General features: G+C 51.3%; 1 protein-coding gene across 2 annotated transcripts in view; it reads right to left on the reverse strand.

The window, feature by feature from the left end:
• The window catches only part of SLC6A6 (solute carrier family 6 member 6), an 83,086-nt gene extending 60,825 nt beyond the window's left edge, over positions 1–22,261 (reverse strand). Inside the window, exons 1-2 of one of the 2 annotated variants that reach the window (XM_032316790.1) lie at positions 21,955–22,261; positions 9,482–9,518 (exon numbers count right to left, since the gene is read on the reverse strand). The gene's annotated coding sequence lies outside the window, so the exon portion shown is untranslated. The remainder of the gene's footprint in view (positions 1–9,481; positions 9,519–21,954) is intronic. The other variant, XM_032317448.1, reaches the window with a different exon arrangement.
• Between the last annotated feature and the right edge of the window lie 521 nt (positions 22,262–22,782).

Genomic DNA, 22,782 nt, shown 5'->3' on the forward strand with positions numbered 1-22,782 from the left:
CTCAGCAGGGCTGGAAGGGGTTTGAAAATACAGATGATTCTCAAATGAAACATAAAAGCCAGAGGGAAAACAAAAGGTCTGCCCTCCCCACCCCCACGACCTTACGGAGGTGGGAGTGTCTGTCTATGAGAAGACAGATGTGAACACAATCTGTTGTGGTCATCACTCCACGAGGTACTACAACAAACCATCACGCCACATACCTTAAGCTCACACAGTGATGTATGACCATCGTTTCTCATTAAGACAGGAAAAAAAAAGGCTCACACTAAACTGTAGTATAACTTGTACGTTCACCTATGTCTCCCTCACTAGGCAGTATGATTCTTAAAAATTGACACTGTGTCCTTTCTATCACCAGTACCTGTCATCATGTTTACGAATGTAAAATAAAATTAATTTCTTTTAAAAAGGTGGGGGTGGCCCTTCTCCCCCTCAGCCACGAAGCTTTGAGGCCTGGCCACAGGGGACCCAGCTGACCCCAGGCAAGGCCAGAGACTTGGACAGGAATCGGTTGCCTCGAAGCAGCTCCTACCCCCAGGGAACCTTCCAGAGCAGGGGCTGTTCTAGTTAATTTCTTTTAGGCTGAAGAGTTTACTCGATATCTGGACTTTTTAATGTGACTAAATCACCCCTAATATGTAAGCAACAGGACAAAAAGGGAGGTTATGGGAGGAGTGGAGGCTTACGGTGTCTTAAGGTGATGTGTGACCTTGGGCATGTCAATGCACGTCTCTGAGCCTCAGAATGCTCCTCAGGATGAAGGATGGAGATGACAGCATGGTGGAGGCAGACAGGCTCATGAGAAGCGGCTCATGTTCCCAGACTGCTTCCCTCCTCTACCCTGAGACAAGCCCTGACTTCCTGGTTGTTCACATCAATTGTACTTGGGGGTGTGGGTCGGGGGGGGGGGGGGGTCTGGTTCCATTTTGCAACCGAATAATGGTTTGTGTCATCTTTCCCTTCCTGCCTCGTTCCTCACTCTATCCCCACGGCTCAGCAGTGGGCCTCTATACGCAGGCGCTCTGCAAGTACTCACCACCTGAGGGAATGGACACATTGAATGCTGAGTAAATGCCTCATTTCACTCAGCTGTGAGCCCCTCACAGGACAGAAGTCTGGAGGGAATAATCCAAAAAGAGCAGCAGGGCCCCACGGAGCAGCCCCCCCCACCATGGAAGGATGACAGGGTGGGGAGCCTGGGCCTAGAAGCGCATCTGTCTCCTGGTCTGCGTGGCCGCAGCAGTGTCACAGGGCACCTTCCTGAGCCTGGCTTCTTCAACCATGAGGCAGAGAACATCACAACTTTGTTTGTCCCAGGCCCAGCACACGGCAGAGATGAGGATAGGACCCTCAAGTTCTCGGGCATCACAGGTGCTCAATAGACATCTCCAGGTCAAAATCATACCTCATACTAAGTCAACTAGGCTGACCCTTCTGGTTGCCTGGAGGAGAACACAGATGCCCAAGGAGACAACACCTCCAGGACTCCCATCGAGGAGGACCTGGGCTGGGAAAGGCGCTGCCGCAACAGGTTCACGGGGACCCGCCACAACCTCAAGTGGCCTGCGGGCACGGCCTCCGAGGCAGCTGGGTAAGTGACATGGAGGAGGTAAGCTTATCGCAGATACGCATACCTGCGAAGGACATCCTTAAAACTCAAAACATGACTCAGTTTATCTGAAATTCTAATTGAACTGGAATGCTCTGTATTTCACCTAGCAACCTTATTCAGAGCGTCTGGAAGGATGCTTGTTATACACACACAAGGACTAAGTATGTAGCCAGCACAAAGTATGACATCCATGCCATGAGAGGCATCAAGTAGCTCTGGCCTCCTGGTCTGAAAACTTCAACTTGAGTACAAATTAAAGATCCTGGGACTTTGGGGTCACACTCTCCCACAAGCATGCTCTAAGCTGCTTGCCCTGTAGCTGCACAGATCTTTTGAGGTCCTCTGAGCTCCTCCGTTTCCAATTTTTGCAGAGCAGATGTCCACTCCCAAGGCCGTCCTGAAGTCCTCACCTCCTCCCGTCCCGGATTGCTGCCTTCACCCATCCTGCTTCCCTGACAGACACTGCTCATCAATCGTGGCATCCTTCCCATAGATCATGAGTCCCTATCAAAACATGGTCGGTCTCTTTCTGGGCCTGACCTCGTCCAATGTCAGAAGCCAAGCAGGGACGGGCCTGTTTAGTACTTAGATGGGAGGCCTCTAACTTAATAACTTAATGGGTCAGAGAAAGCTCTCAGGTCAGGGACACAGTGGGGGCAGGCAGGAGTCCCAGAGAAGGCTGGGAAGCAATCAGACAGAAGGCCAGAGCACCACTCAACCTGAAAACAGAAATGAGAACCATGTCCCCCTCACTGAGGCAGGACAGAGGGAGGGAGGCATGCACCCTCCACAACCTGGCAACCTTGATGGGACCCACAGAGCAAGAGTTCAGGGGTGATGACAGGAACAAGGATGGGGGAATCTGGGGATGCGAGGCAACGCGGGATTGGGGTCAGGCTGGGGATGAGGGTCAGAGGCGCCAGTGACTGGAAAGTGCCTCCGCTACTCCTAGGGATGAAGGCCATAGGTTGAGGGGTGAGACTCCATTATGGGAAGACGTGTCCAAGTATACAGCCCCACAGAGACACCCAACCCAGAGAGGGAAGACCATCACTGTAGGCAGACCTGAGGTTCATGTCCAAAGCTGAGACCCCAGAAACTCCCCTGGGGAAATGATTCCAGACCCTTGTTCTATGCGTGAGGAAAATGAGGGCCCAGAAAAGGGAAATGACTCATCCAAGGTCCCCCAGCAAGTTGGTGGGAAGTGGGTAGATAAAGGCAGTGCTGCTGGTGGTGCTGGGGGCAGCTGGGTCTGAATACTGACCCAGGGCACCCTCCCTGGGGCAGCCAGTCCCTCCAAACCCAGAGGTATCTCTAGCCTTAGGACCCAGGAGGCTCCTGTTTTGGGGAACGTGGGTTTCTGGACTTAATACTATCTGCTGGCTGAGAACAGACTTCCCTGAAACCCCTCTCAGGTTTCACCTGGGCAGGCAGCTCTCGTCTTTGAAATGCCCTGCCGGTTTCTGGAAACAGCAACAACAACAACAACAACAACAAACTTCGATATGGTGATTTAGAATCAATGTAACTACGTATGTGGTCTTTGTCCCAGTTGCTGGCAGAGCTCCTGAAACTCTTACAAATTTCCTAGGTGATGAGAAGGGCGCCTGGGTGGGTCAGATGGTCAAGCGCCTGCCTTTGGCTCAGGTCACGATCCTGGAGTCCTGGGATGGAGCCCTATTCTCCCTCTCCCTTCCCCCAAATCCTGCTAGAGCCTGCACTCTTCGGTGTGATCTTTAAAAAAAAAAAAAAAAAAAAAAAAAAAAAATTCCTAAGTGGTGAGAGTGAGAAAGGTGTCTTTTGTTATGTTAACGATGACTTTTAGAAGGCACCTAAGGCTAGGGGCTAGTTGCTAGGAGAAGCAACCCTGTGATTAGAAGGCTGGAACGTGCAGTCCCACCCCCTGACCTTCATGGAAAAGAGGGGGGCTGGAGATGGAGTTCCATCACCAAAGGCCAATGATTTCATCAATGGTGCTCAAGTAATGAAGCCTCCGTAAAAATTTAAAGGAGAGCTTCCAGACTGGGGAACACAAGGAGATTTGAAGAGAGTAACACTTGGAGAGGGCAGAGAAGCCCCACGCCCCTTCCCCACATTCCTTGCCCTGTATATCTCTTCTTGTGGCGGTACTGAGTTAAGGCCTTTACTAACAGACCACTGATCTAGTCAATAAAACGTTTCTCTGAGTTCTGCGAGCTGCTCTAGGAAATTAATCAAACCCAAGGAGAAGGTCGTGTGAAAGTCGTGTGAATCAGGTTCTGATTTCTAGCCAGTGGGCCGAAAAGCACACGTGGCAATCTGAAACTTAACAACAGGTAGTGGGAGTTGGGGTCAGCCTTGGAGGGCTGAATCATTAACCCGCAGATCCAAAAAGTGTCAGAAGTGAGTTAAAAGGTAGGACATCCAGCTATTGTCCCACCCCGGGACAAACGCATGGTGGTGTGTGTGTCAGGGGTGGGGTGGGGGACACCCATTAGTATTGTAACCTCTCTCCTTGGGGAGTGGGGGGAAAAGCAAACCCATGTGCCCACTGTTGGGGCTAAGAACCAAGACAGGAAAATAAACCAAAGAAATCTTCTCTCCACCGAAGGCCCAAGCTTTCCCACCACAGGTGAGGCCAGAAGAGGCAGCTCCCACTAGCCCTGGTCGTCCAGAAGTCCCAGCATCCAGCAGCTGCTGTGTGGAACGGACGATAAGCCAAAGGTGTGGACTAAAGCCCGGGCTCCCTGTCCTGACACATAGCTGACCTCGAGCTGGCCGCTGACCTCGTGAGCCTCAAATTTCTCACCTGTTACACAGGGACAGTAATAACTATGCTACAAAATATTGCAAGTATTAAGATGGAAAACCTCTCTTGAGAACTGCAAAGGGCTGCACATGCTAGTACTGTCTCTATGTTCAGACCACCCTAACAGGTGTTAAAAGTAATCCTAACAGCAGCAGTAAGAACAGCTATCACAGTCACCGGGTACTGGTACGGGCAACGTGCTGGCCACTGTGTGAGGAAATTTTGTAGACCTTATTTCCTGATCCTCAACCAGAGAGGAGAGATTCTACCTCATGTCTATTTTTAGAGAGAACTTGAGGGCCCAGAGAGGTTAAGTCACCTGCCTGGGTCACACAGCAAGGTAGAGGCCAAACACCACTGACACCCAGACTCATTGGACAGCTGAGTTGGTCTTAACAACATCTCTCCTCTCTCTAAAGGGTCTATCTAGATGATCAACCTCCAAGAACGGTCCAGTATTCCTAACACATTTTGTTTATTGACTTTTTAGTTTCTTCCCCAAAAGAGGAAGGTTGGCAGACTGGCTACTGCTTCTCTGGCATGGGTTGTTTTAAATCTGCTGCTCCCTGAAGCCCTGAAGGCAGGGGCTCCCCAGGGAAGTGGCCAGCTCCACTCCCTCTTGTGGCCTACGGGCTGTCACCGAAGATCAGCAGAGGCTTCAATTAGGGCAATTTCTGAGGGTCAGTGATTTGGCAACAGGCGCCCAGCACCTTCAAAATGCACACTCCCTCCAGGCTAGCAATTCCAATTTTCTGAACCAGACCGATGCATAAAGATACCCCAAGATAGTCACTGCATTTGGTTTTGCAACATGAGAAAGTTCTGGAGATTGGCTGCATGACAATGTGAATATACTTAACACTCTTATACTACAGACCTAAAAATGGCCGAGATGGTTAATTTTGTGTTATGTGTATTTTACCACAATTAAAAACAGAAAGGAAAAAAGAATGTTCACAGCACAGTGGTTTACATGAAAGAAACTACCAGTGGCCAATCTCTCATCACTAGGGATTAATTAAATAAATGATGGTCTACCCAAACAAATCAAAACTAATTAAGAACGGGAGTGGGGGGTGGGGGGGTGGGGGCGGAGGCTCAGCAAACTTCGGCCCCTGAACCAAATCTGGCAGGTTGTTTTTGTAAATGAAGTTTTTTTAATGGCATGAAACGACAGCCACTCATTTGCATTTTGTCTGTGGCCACATTCTGGCTATAATAGTAGAGGTGATACTGAGATCAGTGGAGGCAAAACCATAGGCCCCTAAGCCCAAAATACATCCTATCCAGGCCTTTAAAAAAGAATCTGCTGACCCTGACTTATAAGACATAAGACCCAGAAAAAACACTAAGAAACATGTTGGGGGGTGGCGTGGGAAGTTGGCCCCCAACATGGCCACACTGTGAGTTCAACTTTATTTTTATTTAGTTTTTTAGAAGTTTTTTGGATATATATTTGAGGGACAGAGAGAGAGAGAACAAGCAGAGGGGAGAAACAGAGGCAGAGAGAGCAGCAGACTTCCTCCTGAGCAGGGAGCCTGATGCAGGGCTTGGTCCCAAGACCCTGAGATCCTGACCTGAGCGGAGGGCGGACACTTAACCACCTGAGCCCCTCCAGGCAAGCGCCCCTCAACTTTAAAAGGAAATGTGTATTTACCCACGTGTTTATAAATTCACTGTGAGATGGTTATGTCTGCATGGCAGGAACAGAGATGAATTTTATTTTCTTCTTTTGACTTTTCTGTGCTCTCCAAATTTTCTGTATTAAAAATACATTACTTCCCAACACTACAAGAAATGAGAATCTGTGGTCCAACAAAAATGTTAGCTAAGGCTACAGTGACAATCACATGTGGGTATAAATGTATCAAATCTCAATGTTTTTTTAACACCTTAAACTTACAAAATGTTGTAGGTCAAATACATCTCAGTTTTTTAAAATGCATCACTTTAATGATCAGGGCAGACCAACAGTAAATACCATTTTCTCACTGCCTTGGCCCCTCCAGGGAGCGAGCAAAGAGGGTGATGCTTGCGCTGGAGGGGTCACAGATCTGTCCTATGAACGCCCCCCTCCCCTGCTGGAGTTTACAACCCTGGGTCCAGGAGTGGGCGGGGCTTAGAAACCACGTGGGCATTCTTGTAACAAGCCCAGAGAGGCTCCCCTCCAGCTAAAAGGACCACAGACACCAAAGGGTGGATGTGATCTTCAGGTGAGGTGAGTAAGGTGGGTTGCTCTAGGGGATCCCAGCCAGGGAGGTGAAATTAGAACATGTACTCGGGTGCTGGGTACAGATTTTGTTAGGCCTGTTAAACGCTTCAAAACTCCATCGCGACAGAGACCATTACCCCTGATCCCATACTCGCTGTCTAAGACTCCTGGGTGCTCTCACTGCTCCATCTTACAGGTGGGAAAGCTGAGGCTTGGAGGAGTTCAGGGACTCTCCTCTTCAGGTCACAGAGTTGGCACAGGATGGAGACAGGATTTGAATCCAGGACTGACTCTCCAGTTCCACGTACTTTCCACAACATGGGCTGTCCCCACCAGGAATTCGTCTTTTGGCTGATTCCTTAGTAACTCAGAGATGGCTAACAACCGAGCAACAGCCTTGTCTCAGCTACCTTCCAGCTATGCACGCCCTGGGAGGGGCTAGAGTGACTGACTGCCATCCCTTTTTTCAGATAGGAAACCTGGAGGCCTCAGTGAGGATGGCCACACAGCGACATGCCTGGTAGTGCTCCAGCTTCAGAGGGGACAGCTTGGGTTCCCTAAAGACCACCTCCTCCAAATCCTGCTGCCTGCCATACCGAATGGCCACAGTGCCCTTTCAGAAAGAGTTAGCCACGAGGGCCATGTGGAGGAGGCATCACACAGGCCTGAGAGCAAACCCACTTCTCAGCCTCCAGGGATCCCCTGTGAAGTGTGGATGGATCAGCAGACCTCAGAGAAGAGGAACAGTGGCTGGCTTCTATCTGGGCATAGCCTCTAAAGCTCCCACCCCGATGGGGGCTGGGTACCTTGCAAAAGACTTTATCTGGAAGTAGAACCTACACTCCAGCTTCACAGTAGCCGGCATCTGGCTTCCTGGACTGCCCAGGCTACTCATTAACAAGTACAAGGCCTTGGGAATAGGCCTGCCCAGGAGTCTGCTCCCAGTCTGGGGGAAGGGAGAGCAGTACTGGCTGGTATGCACACCAGGGTCAGAACAGGGGCGGGTTCAAATCCTTCCTTGCTGTGACTTTGGTGGGGGTGGGGGGGGGAGAGTTAATTCACCTCTCTGTGCCTCAGTTTCCCCATCTGTACAATGGAGATAATGTCAGTGTCTAACTCCTAGGACTACTCTGAGGACATAGGTCTGTGAAGTACCTAGCAGTACCTGATACACAATAGGTGCTCAATATATGTACCTGCCGTTTTTACAAGAAGAACCAGCACCCATCCTAAGATTGTTGTGGGCGAAAATGAGCCACTACACAGTAAATCTCTCTGACAGAGAATCGAGGGTGCTGCTAGAGAGTTTAGTTAAGTGTTTGGGATTATTCTTAGTGACATTTGTGACCAGTATGGCAATGCCTCTGGAGCCTGCCATGGACGAGAACTCCATGTCCCCTTAGCAGCTAGCCGGGGAGGTGTCCTGAGCCACCACTGATACACCTGCCTCATGTCATAGCATAAAGAACAGGAGGTCCCCACAGGGTCACGGGGCCTGGAGAGGAGGGATGCTTGATTTTAGGGATGGGGTCAGGTCCACCATGGGTTGCAATGGGCCAGGGTCTTCATGGCCTTTCTCCTAGTCCTGGCTTGTTAGGTGACCCCCCAATCAACCGAACTCTTGAGTTTGGACCAGGAGGAGCTTGGTCAGGGCACTACCTTCCCTCCTGAGAGAAATTTCTGCCCAAGAAGCTATGGTTTTCCCATTCCAGAGCAGAGTCTATGGTGGGTCATGGAATCAACTCAATGGGTCAGAACTATCATTTTTATAAAAGAGAATAGAAAAGATGCTGAAAATGTGAGTTATCATTTTGTGGGATTGGTTTCACTTTCAAGCATGTGTGTATGGGTAAGCATGGGTGGCAGGCATCCTGTCGTAAAATCTATTTCTTACCAAAGTCATAAAGAAAAGAATTCCAAAAACCCCGCTAGTAAGGATGTTTTAGATCAAGGTGAAGAAGTCATCTGCAGAAAAGTCAGGTTCCCGCCCCCATTAAACCCCTTTTAAAAACACTGTGATCCTGAACCTGGAGGGCAGGGGGCAGGGAGCTTCTGTAAATATGAGACAAATCAGCAAAACGTCATTTAGGTCTGTAGATTAGGTAACAGAATTGTGTCAATGTTAAACGTTCTGGGGTTGATAACTGCATGTGCTTATATAAGAGAATGAAGGGCCTTGCTCTTACGAAACACATACGAAGGATTAGGAGGGTAAAGGGGCACTGCCTGTAATTTACTCACCAATGAGTCAACAGAAAAAAAGGAGTTTTAATGTGGTATTTTTATAACGTACACAGAGAAATGAAGCAAATGTAGCAAATGTTAACAAGGGGAAGGAAAATCTCAGTGCAAGTTATATAGGAGTTCACTGTATCCTCCTTTCTACTTTTCCAAAGGTTTTCAATTTTTTAAAAAGAAAAAGTTTAGGAGCGCCTGGGTAGCTCAGCTGATTGAGTCACCCACTCTTGGTGCTGATCCCTTGGGTGGTGGGAGTGGGATCAGCCGGCAGGGAGGGGCTCTGCATTCAGCAGGGAGTCTGCTTAAAGTTTTTCTCCCTGTCCCGCCCCTCGTGCACGCGCGTGCGCCTGTGCAAGGGCTCTCTCCATCACTGTTCAGTGGCAGAGCCAGGATAGGGTCTGGGCTAGACTCCGACATCAGTGCTCAGCATCAGTAGGGCTGTCTCCCTGGCACAGGCAGGCAGAGGGGGCCAACTTGGGCCATGAATCCACCACCCAGAGGTGACCCGTGGATGAGGTCCTGGAGCCCTGGGGGTTCTGCTTCCTCTTCAAGCCTGGAGGGAACACTGGGGCCTGAGGACCCCACACGGTGAGACACCAACACCATGGAGAGGTCAAATGTCACTTACTTTTGGAGGCTCCTCAGCAAGGGCTGTTGGTCTGGACCTAAAACAACGAGAGGAAGCAAAGGAGGAAAGACAAGATCTGGTCAGCTTGGGACTGTATGCAGGACCCAGAGTCATTTTCAAGTGCGACTGCACACCGGGAGGGGCCAAGTCAACACTGGGGTGTCCCCGCGTCCCTGCACACATACATGCTCACATGCACAACTGCAGACACTGCGCACACACACTCACACACCCAGCTCCTCAAACTGTCAGCAGTTAAGAACTAGTGGCAGCAACCGTTAAGCCCCTGCCCCGCCCTGTCCTGCCCCAGAAGCGTGCACTCCCGGGAACCCCAGAGAAGCCTAGCCATGGGCCCAGGACTGTGAAAGACTATTCCCTGTGAGCACAAGGATACACGATAGCCAGACAGAGGGGCTGATGGAGGACCTGAGGGCCCCAGATTCTTGGAAAAGATGATAACTCATTGACTGGTTAAAGGCTCCAAGATCACCATGCCAAAGGAAATCTGTTGAACTCTGCTGAGCCAAGCAGTCCCCAAATGTGAATGACCCCAGAAGCCTTGTTTTTCCTGTTGTTGTTGTTGCTTTTTTTTTTCTTTTTTTCTTTTTTTTTAAATAGAACACCTCCTGTTCTTTGCACTCGGTTTGGGAAAAAAATGTGAGTTGGGGAAGATCCCAGCTGCTTCAACCTCCAAGAGCAGAGCTGTGCTGGAAGGCTCCCCTGGTTTCCTAGAATATAAAAATTCAGAAAACCAGGAAATGGCTTCTTATCAACTAAGATCACACATTTCAATGAACAGGTATATGGATCAGCAGAGCAGGGAAGGCCATTATCCCCCAGTGGGAGGGCAGAAAGATGCCTGAAGGGTGGACAAGTCTTTCCTTAATGTACATGAGACCCTGCCCTCCCTTGGAGCCCCTTCCTCAGACTCAGAAACATGGCCCTAGCAGTCTGCAGAGCTCCTGGTCCCCCAAATCAGACAGCCTCATTGCAATGGCAGCGCCCCCACATTCAACGGTCTCACCTCGATGCCCAGCGTTCAAGGCACCGTAGGGTAGGAATATTCAGTCAGTAATTCGGTAAGGGGCACCTGGCTGCCTGTCAGGAGAGCAGGCAGCTATTGGTCTTGCGGTTCTAAGTCCGAGCCCCATGTTGGGGGGACAGATTACTTAAAAATAAAAAATATATATATATATTTTAATTTCTTGAGCACCTTCTATGTGCCAGGCACTGTTTTAGGCCCTGGGAACCCAGCAATGAACAAGACAGCTGAGGGCCCTGCTTTCACGGAGCCCAGAACCCCATGGTAAAGGCCAACATGTAACACGGACGTCATAGAGGCTTCGTTTTCTGGGGGAACACATGGCGCTGTGAAGGCAGGTGTGGATTAGTAATGTCCACAACAGGTGTGGGTGCCAGGGGACCGTGTAACTTGCTATCCCTGACTACATCAAGGGAAGAGGGACAAAGGGAAAAGATGAAGGCAGCGTGTCTAATGCACATTTATAAGCAAAATGTTGAAGGACCCAGGAAAAGGAGGGTAATTCTATCTGGTGCGAGACCTTAGCAGTTGCATGAGGGCGACCCAGCTCAAAGAGGAGGGTAAAAACGGCACTAAGTCCCCGTGTGTACGACCTGCTGGCACCCATGCTCCTTCTTCTGGGAGGAGCCTCATATTCCCAGCCTCCTATCCAGCTGGACATCCATTCACACCCACTCTCAGCCCATGGGGTTCTGGGTGGGCATGCGAGCTTGGCCTAGCCAATCAGAGGGGCTGTGACCATTGGCGCAAGGACAAGCACCTGGCCAAGCATGGGCAATGAGAGTGATTAACATGGGCTCATTCTAAGAATACTGGGAAAAAAGAACGCTCATTCTAGGCTGAGATGGCTATGCTGGGTGGGGATGCATCCTATGCAGCTGAAAGTACCCCGAGGAGAATAAAACCAACACAGGAGTCCAGGAATGGACAGAAAGATAAAGTCCTGATGACATATCTCAGCACCTGTATCCAACCATGCCTGAAGTATGACCCTGGGGCTTTTCAATTAAGAGTCAGTAAATGTTCTTTTTCTTTTTTCTTTCCTTCCTTCCTTCCCTTCCTTCCCCGCTTCCTTCCTTCCTCTCTCCCTCCCTTCTTTTTTTAGTTTGAACCAACTTCTACCACTTGCAGCTCTAAGAATCCAAACCTATGCTCTACCTCAGATATGCTGTGTTAACTTCATGCATGCCCCATTAACTGATATTCAGGCCACCAGAAAAGTGGAGCATAGATGAAATGACACCTGAGGTCCCCCTGCAGCCCAGGAACCCTCAGCCTAAAGCAAAGGTTAGGAATGACCCTCCTGGGCCCCTGGGCACCTGGGAGCAGATGTAAAAATCAGCCCTTCTTAAAGATAAGCCTGGAGGGCTTCTTAAAACTTGCGGAGTCCCACCCCCAGGGTCTGAGTCAGCAGGTCTGGGGTGGGGCTCCTGATTCTACATTCTAACAAGCTCCTAGGTGATTACCGGACCTCACATCCCGTGACCACATTTCCAGAACCTAGACTCTAAATCTGTTCTGCTCTTTCCAGTTGCTTGGTGGAGATGCCCTGTGTAAAAACAAAGTCCTAGCCAAGCAGAAGATCTCAGCAACCTCAGTCCTCAATGAGATCCGGGCTGCAAGAATGTGCCAGCATTTAAAGAACTCCCGTACCAGGTCCCAGCTTCTACCCATCCCACTGCCGATGCTTCCAGGCAGCCCTCTGCCCTGGGATTCTGTTTAAGAGTGAGAAGGAGCCTTCCTGGGTTCCAGCAGATCCACAATTATGTTCTAGGAGCTCTGAGCATCCCTCAATGGCTCCCCACACCAGGCAGCAATGCCAGTACCCAGTAAGTCCCACTTTAGACCTGATCCTGACATGGCCTCGGGCTGCCCTGCTGTCAGCTCAGCAGGGCTGGCCCTGGACTCTCCCTGATTTACATCCGACTTGGCTGCCCTAAAATGCTTCCTGTGGCTTTTGGACCGTGGATACTTTTCAGTAGAAAACGGCTTCCCCACCAGCATCCTTTCCAAAGTGGTACTGGCCCAGAGGGCCCGGGCTCAGCGGCCTCCCAGGTGTGTGGCCTTAGGCAAGTTACCCGCAGTCTCTGGGGTTTCAACTTTTCACATACAACATGGGAATAATGGTATCTCTTGGGATGGGTGGGGAGAATATCTAGACCGGGCACCTGGCCTGGTTTAGGGAAGGGCCATAGGCGTCCAAGAGCTGGGATGGACTTCCTTTATTCAAAGTGTGGTCCCCAGACTAGCAGCCTTGACAACTACCTGGGAAAGTACAGAATCTCCGGGCTCCGTTCCGTCGTCCCACATAGAAAGGGGCATCTTAACAAGCTCTCTCAGCATATTTATGGCTTTCAAGTCTGAGGAGCACAGGTACATGTCTTTATCACTGCTATTGTCCCCATACCCCAGCACTGAGCCAAGGTATAGCAACCACCCCCAGGCTGGGGGAACCGCAAGCAGGGGTCAGAGGCAATAAAATGTGGGAAAGGGCAGAAAGCTTCTCCCGTGCCTCTGAGCCCTGCAACTACGGAGGACCCCTCCGAGATCCCGCAGTGAGACTTAGAGAATAGGTACTGATCCCCGGAATTCATTCTCGGGCTCAGCCAAGGAAACAAGATACACTGAAAACATCCCAGGTCTCAGATTTGGGGCTTCTTTCTGGCAGAGTATGCCTGCCACTGAGCTTCTCGGCCCAAGGCTGGTGATGTTTAGCATTCAAGGGGGCAAACTACCCTCTCCGCCCGGAGCCCACAACCCAGAACTCACAGCAGAGGCTGGCAGTGGAGGGGCTGCCCCGGAAGGTGTGGGTCTCAGCCTGATGTGGGGGTGCACTGAGACCTACATGGAGCACTGTGGGGGCCGCCTGGACTTCCCCAGCTCCAGCCTGGGACTCCATCCCTTACCCAGGAAAGCAATAAGGGTCCCCCCTGGAGGGCTAGAAACAGAGAGCCCTCTGCTACACCTCCAGCTGCCAGCCCTGGTGAATGAACGGAGCAGAATGCCTCCACCTGCCCAGGAGCCACTGGCAACACATTTCTTATGCCTCCGGAGCCCCACAGAGGAAACAGCCGGTGGGGGGACTGGTGTGGGGAGCACTGGGGCATGCCAGAGAGTCCGAGGGGGGCTGCCAGGTGGTTATGTCCAGATGTTCAGAAACACCAGACAATGACCAGAAGCAGATGCAAAAAAAAAAAAAAAGAAAGAAAAGAAAAAGAAAAACCACACTGAAAAACACTGGCTTGAATTAGAAAATTCTAGAACTCTGGTCTATGTGGGCAACACAAAACATGTCTGTGGTCCAGAACTGCCCCGGAAGACCATTTTGCAGCAACTGGTATTCTTTTTTCAAACCTGGAACTTGATCCTACACTGAAACCCTGGTGCCCCAGGCTGCTGGGATAATTCATTCAACTATTTTATGATCAGCTCCATGAGGGTATGGCCAGGATTTGGTCTTGTCTGGTTCACGTGCCACATGCCCAGGCCCTAGAACCAATACATATGGATGGAGATGGGTGAACGTAATTTCCAAGCCCGTACCCATTCGGATGTTTAAACTACAGGCTCTTATTTCAGGGTAAGAGGAGATCAGAGAGCCTTTGCGTTCTGAGCACCTACTGTGTGCCAGGCTGGACACTGAAGCATCTATCCCTCCTGATGTGAACTCAGTCAGGTGAACAAATAAAAGGCAAGACCACAAAGACCTAACTGTGTGCTACAGAGGCTCTGAGCAAGGTGGGGTGATGGACATAATACTTCATCTCATCTGCTCCTTTCTGAGTCCTTACTATGTGCTAGGCACAGTTAAGGGGCTGAAGGAAAGCTTCATGAAGCAGGTAACTTCAAGCCGACCTGAAGAGGGGGAATAAGAAGAGAAGGGAGAGGGGTGCCTGGCTGGCTCAGTCAGTAGAGCATGAGCCTCTTGATCTCAGGGTCTTGAGTTTGAGCCCCATGGTGGCATGGAGCCTACTTAAAAAAAAATAATAGTAATTGAAAAAAAGAAAAAGAAGAAAGAGGAGGAGGAAGGGCCTTCTGGCATGAGTACGGGCAGAACCAAGGGAGCCCGAGGCTCGGTTTTGGAGCAGAAACCAGCCAAATCACGAGGAGGTGGGGAGAAGTGGTAGCAGATGAGGATGAACACTGGCCAGAGGCCAAATCCCGCAGGGCTTCTCATGTCAGGCCAAGGAGTGTGAATCTGATTTCACAAAGCACTAGGGAGCCACTGAAGACCTCTGAGCACTCGAGTAGCATGCACACGGACTGTACGGAGAGGGACCTAGAAGGCATGGAGGCTGGCAAGGAGCCTATTGTCTCAAGCTGTAGGGATATTACCCCTAGAGAGGAGAAACCAAGTGCCATCTGGTGAAAGCATGAATGTCCTTGAAATCGTGGCCTGGGTCTTCCCTGAGATCTCAGCAGCCATCACCTCCAGGTGCCAATTGGCTATGGGGCAAGAGGGCAGAGCCCTCAGGACCGCCCACTTCCGGTGCTCTTCACCCACCAAGCATGACTTTGCTGAAATCCACTTCACCCCTCCACCCTGCACCCGGCAACAGGCAGGCAACCTGGCTTGGGTTAAACACTTTCTGCTGGAAAGGGGATGGTGGGACCTGGCAGCAAGTGATTAGCATTTCTACTGTGTGCAAAGAAGAGCAGTGGGGGAAGGGCAGGTCTCTCCAAATGTCCACCCTAGGAACCCCTCAGAGATGTGGTCCAAGCTTCTGCTTAATGGGGAGGACCCAAGTGAGCAAAACCAGAAGAACTCAACTCTCCTGCCCTCCAGCCCTCTTACAAATTGCCTGGGTGTTATCCCACACCATGGCCACGAGCCAGAGCTGCCCACAGGAGCCAGGAGGTCCAGCTGCCCAAGACCCCTCCACCCCAGTGTCTGCAGGTGTCTCCCGGGCAGTCCAGTCCTAAGGAATCCCACTCCACCTTCCCATTAGCTGTGTTAAAATTAGGATGTGAATTGTGAACGTGGTCATCAGGAGTTGAGGCACAAGTAAAAACACTGCCTCTAATTTACCGGTTTAACAGAATCTCTGACTGGAGGCAAGTTTGGGAACAATGGCCCTTTTGATAGCTTATCAGCCTCGCGTGGACCTCAGTCTCCAGGTCCATAAAGTGGATGGCGGTGAGCCTTCTCTCGCAGGTCCTGAAGTCTCCATACTCCCTGGCCAGAGGACCACTCTTCCTCAGACCTTCCCCACTTCTCCCTGCCCGGACCACTGCCTGCCCTTAGCTAAGACGCCTGCAATTGTTCACTAACCTCTTCCTGATACAGCTCTTCTTCCTTCCCCTGAGACTGAGCCACCTGAGCACGGGGGCTGTCTTACTTATCCTTGCCCTCCTGGCCTTGGCCTCCTGCCTGACACCCCGGAGGTGCTCAGCGTGCCCCTGCTGTGCTGCCAGGGGATAAGGACAGGTTCTAGTTCCCCTTCCCATTCAAACCCAGCCATGTGAGCAGCAGCAAGTCACTTTTGTGAGACTGGGCGAACTCATCCAGAAGATGGGCATAAGAACCCTGAAGTCAGGCACAGGCCTTAAATGCAGTAAGGAGATTCGGCATCTATGGTGCTCGATGAGCACCACTTCCCTCCCAACTCAGAATGCCCAGCAGCCCTGGCCTGTTTCTTTGCCCACCTTCAGGGAAGTTCAAAGTCACAGGGCAGGGGCGGCGGGGGTTGGGGGGGGTGCTTTGCATTCACTGGGCTGGCAGCGCTTGCTGTGATTTAACACGGGCCGGAATGGGTCAGTGACTCCCAAATGCAGACCAGCCATTCAGGGTGGCCTAGCAGATTTATTTGTACGTTCCGACAAGCAGCAGTTCCACAATGGCCCGTTGTTTGAAGACTGAGTGACAAAGCAAGAACACTATGATGCCATTTTTGATAACACCAAAACAAAACTACAGCTAGCTTGCTCAACACATCTTTAACAGCCCTAGATCAACAAGGAAATCAAAACTGAAATGAAAACTGATCTAGCAAGTAATAAAAAAGGATCATCTATGTTCCTGTAGGCAGCTGAGGTACACGGTTAAAGCTGTATGCAGAGGAAAATGTATAATCTTACGGGCCTTTACTGTTATTAGAGAAAAAGACAGAATGAAGATTAGAGTGCACTTTTTTTTAATCATCTCTGAGGATCACTTTTAGTTTAAACAGTTTTGTATTGCTTGAGGTGTATTATTATTATTATTTTTTAAAGATTTTGGGGCACCCGGGGGACTTAGTCATTAAGCATCTGCCTTCAGCTCAGGTCATGATCCCAGGGTCCAGGGATAGAGCCCTGCATTGGGCTGCTAGCTTGGTGGGGAGTCGGCTTCTCCCTCTCCCTCTGCCCCTGCTTGTATTCCCTCTCTCGCTGTCTCTGTCAAATAGATATATAAAATCTTTTTAAAAAGAAAAAAAGATTTTATTTATTTATTTGAGAGAGAGAGAGGAAGCAATCATGAGCCAGGGAGAGGGAGAGGGAGAAGTAGGCTCCCCCCTAAGCTGGGAGCCCAATGCAGGGTTCGATCCCAGTACTCTGGGATCATGATCTGAGCCAAAGGCAGATGCTTAATCACCTGAGCCACCCAGGTGCCCCGAGGTGTATATTTTTGTAACTAAAAGAATTCTCTGACAATCTCTCATGAAGTTAACATCTGTGGACCCTAGGATACAGCAGTCCCACTCCTAGAAAAATGGACAATATAAGCTCACTGAAAGACTTGTACAGGAATGCTCAGAGCAGGTTTATTCATAATCACTGCAAACTGGAACCACCCCAATAGCCATCAATAGGTGAATCCATACAATGGAATACTATTTAGCAATAAAAGGAATCACCTCATGATAAATTCCATGATAAAATCCATAGCACAGATGGATCTCAAAAACATAAACAGAAAAGAAGCCAGACACTAAAGAGCTATCCACCACACACAAGTCCATTTACATGAAGTTCTAGGCTTGCCAAAACTAATTTAGGGTGACAAAAATCAGAAACTCGTCACCTTCAGGAGGGGAACTAACCTCACAGCTGGAAATATTCTCTATCTTGATCTGGGCGGCAGTTACACAAGTGTATATATATTTGTCAAAATTCATCAAACTGTAACAGAATCTTTGCATTTCATGACACATAAATTGTATCACAATTAAAAAAAATTCTTTTAATTAAAAAAGAAAGACAAAATTTAAAAATACAGATTCCCAGGTTCCACTCCGTAGGGACTGAGTCCGTGTGTCCATGCTAGACCTGGAAATTTTAATTTGGGAAAAAAAAATAATAGTAACAACTCGAGTCATTCTTTGCCTGGCCCCCTACACTCCCCTTCCCTTTTATTGTTTTGGGTGATTTGTTGTTTGTACATTGATTTTTACAAGGGAGTTGGTTGACTCACAGAGCTTCAGAAACAGCACAGCAATTTCCATTCTCTCTGCTCTTTCTCTCAGCCACCCATAACCCCTGCGCCTCAGCTCAGGTTTTCCAAATGAAGCCTCTGACTAGGTAAGGTGGGAGGGGAAACCCCAAAGCCCTGTCCAGGGCAGACATAATTCACCCTAAAGACTCCTGGGCTTCATGCTCCCAGGGAGGTCAAACCCAGTAAGTTAATGGCCTGTGTACCTATTAAACAGCATGTCCAGGCCTTCACCCTGTGTTTACAAAAAGAGCTCAGGGGCAAGATTCACTGGCACGGAAAATGCTTTGTGCCCTGACCAGCGGTGGCCTGGCCACCCTCGGTTTCCTGGACCCTAGCCTAGTTCCCCACTCATCATCAGGGGGTCTCCTGGGCTCCTGGGTTTAACTAGCTTTTCCACGGCTGTCCCCAAACACAGTCTGGTGCCATTCTATCCCTGCTGCCCTCAGAATCAAGTTCAAGCCCATTTACCCAATGCTCAGACCCTTCCACCCCTGGGTCCCCGTTTTCTTGGGCAGGAACCCTGCAAGGCCTATTCTACAAAAACACCTGGCTATTTCATGCCACTGTTCCTTTGCACCTGCTATGGCTCCTGCCCAAAACGCCAGCCCATACTGTTCCTCCACCCATCCACTCACAGAAGATGCCAGCTCTGACATCACCTCTTTTAAGAGGCTGAAGTGCCCCGTGCCTATGACCTTGCCATCAGTACATACCTGGTCACTTGAGTCCTCATAGCATGCCTTGGATGGCATGGTCACTGTCCTATCTCCCTCTGGGCTTTGAGCACCTGGAAAGCCAATATTCTACCCCAAATCCAGGGCCAGGCCAGAGCTGACCTTAGCAAGATTTATTAAACAGCGGGGCACCTGGGTGGCTCAGTGGGTTAAAGCCTCTGCCTTCAGCTCAGGTCATGAGCCCAGGGTCCTGGGATGGAGCCCCGCATCAGGCTCCTTGCTGAGCAGAGAGCCTGCTTCATTCTCTCTGACTGCCTCTCTGCCTACTTGTAATCTGTCAAATAAATAAATAAAATCTTAAAAAAAAAAAAAGATTTGTTAAACAGCTAGTGAGGGACATTTAAGAAGAGCTCTCTTTCACACTCGAAGGTCCCCCTGGGCATTTCCACAGCCACAACTCCTCTCCAGAGCCCATACATTCAAACACACACTTGGGCCAAGATAAGCTGACCATTGCAGAGGACAGAAGACCCAAAGAATCTGACTCTCGCTTCTGACTTTCTGCAGAAGTGAGTCGATCAGCCTGCACTGCCATGGTGCCCCCGGACTTCCAAGGCCAGCCCTCTATTCCTGCCCCTCTAAGCTGCATTCTGCTTCTTGTAATTAATTTGTCAGCTCTTTCCTATACACACGAATGGGTTTAATGACTCACAAGTGTCTTATCATTTCAGGACCTTTGGAAAGACTCTCAGAGAAGTTCAGCTCCCAAGTCCTCTGACAGGTTGATAGGCAAACAAGCTGGGAGTTAGAAAATACCGTCATCAGTGTCCAAAGCCTCCTGTGGACTGACACTTGTGTAGGAAGAGTGGAAGAACTCCCCCAGAAAGCACACAGAAGGGAGAATGAATACCGAGGGACAGAATCACGGGGTGAGGTGAGTGGATCCCACGCACTCTCTCTCCAATCCTGAGGACTGGGGCATCTTTTGTCTCTTGTTTTCCCCCGGTCTCAACGGCATTTGTCCAAGTTCAACTCCTCAGCACATCAGTGATTAAAGCTCCTTGGGGCCAAAACTCACAGCCGGCCGAGGAAAGACCTTTGATGCCCACTTCATCCACAGTACGATCAAGGCACAGCCCCCTGGGCAGCTCTCAGTTTGTGCATCTCTAAAATGGGCACTTCCACCAGGCCTCCTGACTCTGTGAAGCAGATGTGACCCGATCACTGCAGGACAAGAGGAAAGAACTGGGCAGAAGAGGTCTACTGCCACTGCACTATGAGCCAGCACAAGGGTATCCCCGAAAGACAAAAGCTCAAGAGTGCACCTTGGCCCTGCCATATACCAGTGACCTGAGACCTCGTGACACCCTCTAATCGGCAGCTACGAAGCCGAGGCCGGCTTTACAGCTTACCGCAGGCTTATTCATCCTCATCTCCCTCAATCCCCTCAAGGACACAGCGAGGCCGGCACTGGCGTCCTTGCTGCCCAGACAGCCAAGCTGAGGTTCAAAGAGGCCAAGAGAATCACCCAAGGTCACCTACTGATGAAGGCACAGTAATTGAGGCACAGTAACTGAACAGAGCTCCCTGGGGACTGAGAGGCTCCTGCCTCTCAGTGCCTATTTATCCCATAACCAGTCTACTCCACCCATTTTATAGATGAGGAAACTGAGGCAAAAAAAAAAAAAAAAAGGCTGCACAAGGTCAAGTAAGTAGGGCCTGAGCCAGGCCTAAGACCTCTAGTCACTCTGCCGATCCCACCCTATGGTGGTTCTTAGCCAGGGCCCTCGGGCATCCCTCTAGTCTCCCCAACACCATCCTGATGCAATTCCTTCCCCCACCCACCCCCGCACCTTCTCATGCCCACCCCACACTCCCAGGATGACTCCCTGGTCGAGAGTGAGGCAGGCGGTTGCTAAGCACTCACCCGCTCTTTCTCACAAAAATAAACTCCTTCTGGCTGGGAGACTCTGGATGAGATCCCCTCCCTTCTAGCCAAGAAAAAATTAAAAAGAAATTTTAAAAAGATCTCCTCCATGACATTTATTTAAACGCCAGCAGTGCTAAAGCGTGGGCCAATTTACCGAAGTCCAAATTCGTGGAGCCACGCGAAGCCAGCCACGCGAAGCCAGCCACGAGCCACTAAACCTCAGCCCTAAGACCCCCATTCAAGTGTCTGGGCAGTTACTGAGCTGATTTATTTCTCCAGGCAGGAAATGGGGGCCCAGGCTGACTCCCAAGCTGTGGGGCTGGTCCTAGGGGACGCCAGGATCTGGCAGGGGCCACGCAGTGACCAAAATAGCCAGGCTGGTGGCCCTGCCCAGCACACACCTCCCTATGAACGCCGGGGCAGGGGGTGGCCCACAGGTCTCCCCTCCAGTTTAGGCTAAAGCTTTGGGGCTATCGCAGAAGGTTCCTAAGATTCTCTACTTGGCTTCCCTGATGGGAGGGGGAACGAGAGAACCTCTTGTTTAAAAGAGGAACCCTCAGAAGGAAGGAGAAAAAGCCAGAGAAGGATGTGTCCTGCCGTCCCTGCCTGCTGCCCATTTGGCCCCCAGCTGGCCCTCGGGGCCTCCTTCCTGCCACTCAAGACGGCTGGACATTGGCACTGCCACCTGCACGCCACACACGGGCAGCACCCTTGGAGCCATGCCCCCCTATCACCTCACCCGAATCAGTGCCGGCCCTGGAGAATCAGCTCTGGCTGTTCGGCCCTCTAGGCACTGGGGACACTCCCTCAGGTACGCCGAGGACACACAAGCGCCTGCAACCAGGGGCCCGGAGACACAGCCACAATCAGGGACACACACGTGCACAGCCAGGTACTGGGTGACAGAGTCACATACAAACAGGTTCACACCAGACACACACCGGGACAGACATCCTAAGACACACGGTCACAGCCACACTCAGGTATCACAGACACGCCAGAATACACAGACACGCACAACCCAAGAAGGCACAGAACAGCAGGCATACACTGGGACACACGAGTGCATATTGCTGGAGAAATGAAGGAACAGCCACCCTCGGAAACACACAGACACACATGGACATGGAGATACATACAGACACCCAGTGAGACAGAGACATCGGCACCAGCGCGCGCGCACACACACACACACACACACACACACCTGCCGCCTGCACGAAAAGCCCAAGCCCTTTCGCTGGGGAAACAATAACAGCCCCGCCAGCGGGTCTGAGAGGGCGACCCTCCGTCCCTCCTTCGGTGGCGAGAGGGACGCCGGAGTGGGGGTCAATCGGCAGGGAGGTCGGGGCTGGCTGGAGCGCGGGGAGAGAGAGGGGGCTCCGCGCGCCCAGCTCCCTGTCCCTCGGGTACCTGGGGCGGCCGCGGCGCTGCGCTCGGCTGCACTCGGTTCCACCGGCCGGGGGCTGCCCTCCTGCTCGGAATCCGGCCCGCGGGGTCCGCGCTCCTCGCTCCTTCTCCGCGTGGCTGCGTGTCTGGGCTCGCGGTCCTCGGGGCTCGGAGCTGGCAGGCGAGCGGGGCTGCGGCCAGGGCCCGGAGCTCGGCGCTGGCGGCGGCGCGGAGGAAGCGGTAATTTATAAGCGGCTTCTTCCTGACCTCGCGTGTCTGTTGTCTGAGCAGGCAGCTCTCAGCATCACCCATCCTGCTGGGTGGAAAAATACCAGCTTGGCCGGGCCGGGGGCGGGGCCGGGGCGGGGCCGGACGCCCAGCCCCGCCCCCCATGCGGACACACACATACACACACGCGCGCACACATACACTCGCACACACCGCACACGCACGCGCGCACGGGCTCGGACAAAGAGCCCGGGCTCGCCGAGCGCGCGCGCACACACCCTCGTGCCGCGCGGCCAACACTCGGCCCACTGCTTTTCCCCCATTAGATTGCACTTTTCGAGGAAACCCTTTCCCTGCAAACGCTGGTGCCAAGTGGTACAGCCGGTCCTCAGCCTCCTCCTGACTCCGGATGAAGAGCAGGGGAGACCCCGGCCTCGATTCACCCCCTCCCCTAACAGCAGCCGCCAGCCCCCACCACTCGCCCATCCACCTGGCTCATGGGAGGGGCCTGCGGCTCCGCGAGTGGTCAGGGCCAAACTGCTCCGCCGCTTCCTCTCGGGCGATCATCCAGGTTCCCCGGAAGCTCGGTTTGCTCCTCTGAAAAATGGGCACAGTAACCCCGCC

This window comes from Mustela erminea, chromosome 1, assembly GCF_009829155.1.
Source record: "Mustela erminea isolate mMusErm1 chromosome 1, mMusErm1.Pri, whole genome shotgun sequence".
Lineage (NCBI taxonomy): Eukaryota > Metazoa > Chordata > Mammalia > Carnivora > Mustelidae > Mustela > Mustela erminea.